This window comes from Octodon degus, unplaced genomic scaffold, assembly GCF_000260255.1.
Source record: "Octodon degus isolate 3935 unplaced genomic scaffold, OctDeg1.0 scaffold00072, whole genome shotgun sequence".
In the NCBI taxonomy this organism is placed as follows: domain Eukaryota; kingdom Metazoa; phylum Chordata; class Mammalia; order Rodentia; family Octodontidae; genus Octodon; species Octodon degus.
The window spans coordinates 8,856,708-8,860,460 of record NW_004524648.1 but is presented as its reverse complement, the minus strand read 5'-3'; the positions used below and the strand labels follow the sequence as shown (position 1 = coordinate 8,860,460).

At 36.6% G+C, this 3,753-nt stretch overlaps 1 protein-coding gene across 1 annotated transcript in view; it reads left to right on the top strand.

Annotated features, from left to right (window-relative positions):
- Myo1d (myosin ID) overlaps positions 1 to 3,753 on the top strand; it is a 269,339-nt gene that overhangs the window by 133,048 nt on the left and 132,538 nt on the right. The gene's annotated exons all lie outside the window — the stretch shown is intronic.

Genomic DNA, 3,753 nt, shown 5'->3' with positions numbered 1-3,753 from the left:
ATGCCAGTTTGTGAGTATAACAAAGGAGTGTATTTTATCCAGGATCCTCATACCTCCTTTACTCTCAAGATATCTGAGAAATCAAATTAGTAATCAGAACAATTCTGATTACTAATTAGAGTTTGACAGTTTGAAGAATTAGGTCACCTACCTTAGACAGGTTTAGTTATCTCCAGCAAAGATAATTTTATGTCAGTTTTATCCTAGGTTTTTTGCTGGATAAAAAAAATGAAAATTTCTCATTCGTGCTCCTGTATTTCTAAGTTCAATGCAAAGCTTGTCATACTATAGCAAGACAGTGTCCCCTGCAGAATCCTTTAATCCCAGAGGTTCACACTAAGGCACACTGGATACAACTTCAGCAGAGTCCTTCCTTACACTTGGTACAGGTTGATATATGGTGTCAACTTGAGAAGCTTACTTTAAGTGACTCAGCAGAGAGCCAGGATTCTTAAGTTTGTAAACATCCTCATCCTGTGCAAGAGGAGGGCATGAGTTCTACATCCCCAGCCTCAGGGTAGCTTGTTGATAATATAAGGAGGGGAGAGGCTGGCTAGAAGCCTCAACTCTGAACTGCTGCTGTTTGCCATGTGCCACTCTGCCTGGGAGCCAGCCAAGTTTAAACTGAAACCTCCACAAACTGTGAGCTAAATAAGTCTTTCCTTACTTAAATTTGGGTGTCAGGTATTTTATCACAACAACCAGTGAAAAGTAACTGAGACACACTTGGAATCATTTTGAAGCCACACTTTCCATTAGCCACGTTTTGAAGCCACACTTTCCATTAGCCACGTTTAAAACTGTCTTCTAAGGTGAGAGACATCTGCAAATAGCTCCTCTCACCCTTGATGTGTTTTCTCTGGTCTGACTCTGTTTTCTCAGGTCAGAGATAAAGCCTCCCTTTATCTCTGACCTGCATTAGTACTGACTAAACCTGTAAGCAGGTAAGCAGATCACGCTAAGTACCATATTTAGGAAAAAAACAGGATGAGAAGTTTTCCTGGGGGGTTGAGATTTTAGGTTTGTATTGATTTTAGCTTTCGTTAGAAAATGATGAAACTTATCTAGTCCCAAGTCTATGATCCAGTTCTTCTACCACTTTATGAATTTAAATGGAAGAAAAATAGTGTTCCTATACCATAATTATATTAAGCTTGGGATTTACATATATATGTAGAATTTTTCCTTTTGTATTTTTTGCATAGTTAAGTTATGCAACTTAATTTTTTTTTGTTATAAGATGTCCTTGCCACTCATCTGATTCATTTTTAAGGTTTATTTGAGTTGCTGAAACAGAAAGTAGGCTTGTATGTTCCTTTTAGGAATTACATTTTCTATATATGAAAGCATATGATACTCATAACAAAGTTTCTGAATAATTATGGCTTTGAGGATATTTTTGTTGATGCTTTTTATATTAATTCATGGACATATCCTTTAAAATATGTCCTTGTGGCCTTTTCATTTTGATTCTGGAATGACCGTGTAAAAGTATGCAGTTAGGATTTTACTGAGGGGGTATTGTTTGGTTTTTCATTTTTGTCTTGTTTTGATTTGTTGGGGGTGGTGTTTGTTATGTTGCCATATTTTGTTTTGTTTTTGAGATAAGGTCTCACTATGTAGCCTAAGTTGGACTTGAGTGGGCTCATTGTAGCCCATGCTGGCCTTAATTGTGCCTGTCCTCCTGCTTCAGCCTCTTGAGTGCTGAGACTATAGGCGTGAGCCACCATGCCTGGCTGCAGCTAGGTTTTTTAATCACTTCTTTTTGTACCACATTCCTGTCTCTCTCAATATGGTTCCAGAATCCATGGGGCATTACTTTTGCTTAATATTCAAGTTCTTTTTAAAGTGTTCTTTATTCTAGAACATCTAAGGCAGATAATTAGTCTAAGGTAAATGATTTGTGCTGTCCAACATGGGTTTCACAGAACCAGTGTTTTGCTGACTATTAATAGAAAAAGTTTTCCATAAATTATATGCATTTTGGAAATGCTGGGGTAAATATGCTATTGAAACATGGAATTCTCGGGGCATTTAATATAGTCCTGGATTATTAATACCCTACAAGCTGCTGTGGGCAGTGTTTCTCAAACAGGCGCATGGAATCTTTTCTTTCAAAAAAACTCCACATAAGGCTAGTGTGGAAGAAAACAACTTAGAACAGTAGGGAAAGGGAAACTCTGTGTCCCCCTTGTTTCAAGCCTTCAGAGAAAGTTTACAGCAAAAATGGATACCCTGCAGCATTTACCAGGAGCAGTAATTATGTATCCTATAAACTCTATTTTTCTCTTAATTACAGGTGTCATTTTTTTGTCGAGTTAACTGAAGCATGTGCTCCAGTTATGTTAAATGCTTAGAAACTGATTTCCAAAACTGAGAGGTAAAAGGGAAAAGTTTGAATGAAATTCAAACTTGAATTTGAATTTTAGTTTGCTCTGTCCTGCCTTACAGCAGTGTACCTGCTGCATCCCATCTTGCCTATACCAATTTAATTAGCTGAATATCTTAACTGAAGCCAACAGTGTTTTCAAATCAACCTCTAACTTTTTTGAACTTGGAAATAAGAACTTGAGGGAGGGGGCAAGTTCTGTGATATATATATCACAATTAAGTATGTTCTAGTTGGGAGGATTTTTTTTTTTTTGTATCCTTTTGTTAGCTTTCTTTTTCCTTTTAGTCACTGAGAAAATGGCATTACAGTGATTCAAAAATTTTTAGTGCCTGGTACCTTGATTAAAATATACAATACCAAAATCTGCCAGGTATGGTGGTGCACTTCTATAATCCCAGCACTCAGGGGCTTGAGACAAGAAGACAGAAGTAAGTTTGAGGCCAGCCTGGAATACGTAATGAATTCAAGTGTCTCAGACAAAATAATAAAATAAAATATTATTTAGGTCTAAGACAGAAGCAGTCTAATGATGAACAAGTAACTACTTACTTATAAAATATCCTATGTTTAAATCTGTCTCTTAGGAAAAGATTTACCAGCAAACAGAGCCATTATCTCTCTTTTTTTATTAATTTTATTGAGAAACAAATAGCAATGAGATAGTTTCAAAACAGGTTAGTAGGACAGTTACAATAACTAATACATTGCATATTGTCTTAAAAGTAGTTATCCATAGTACAAGATATAGACATGATATCCAGTTCAAACACTATTAGTACAAATCTTTCTTTTCATTGAATTAAGAGAAAGTAGCTGTATATCTATCCTGACTATTTTGTATATACAGATACAAAATGGTCCATTCTCTCAAATAGGTATTCTCTGACCCTGTCTCTAATAGAGTAGGTGAGGGCCAGCCAAATAGCTCAGTGGATTAAAGCACCTGCAAACAGGTGCAGGGGCCGGGTTTTTGATCCCTGTGCCTGCAGTGCCAGCCCCGCCCCCACAAGCACACTGAGATGGCACTTGAGACTGGGCGTGGTGACGATCACCTATAATCCCAGCTCTTGGGAGACTGTAAACAGGCAGATCACTATAAGTCCGATCTAATAAAGTATGTGATAAAAATATACAGTGATTTTTTTTTCCCTTTTGTAGTAAAACACATTGCAAAGAACAGTGGAATAAGTCTGTTTGAAGGGAGCTAAGTATTTTGAGGGATGATTAATGGCAATGGGTATACATGCATGTATATTTTGTTCATATTCATTGTATAGTTTTATTTTCTATATAGTGTTACATGTAATTATTTTTACTTGTTGCTTAATTGTCTCACCTGGACATAAGAGTCTCAGCTTCTT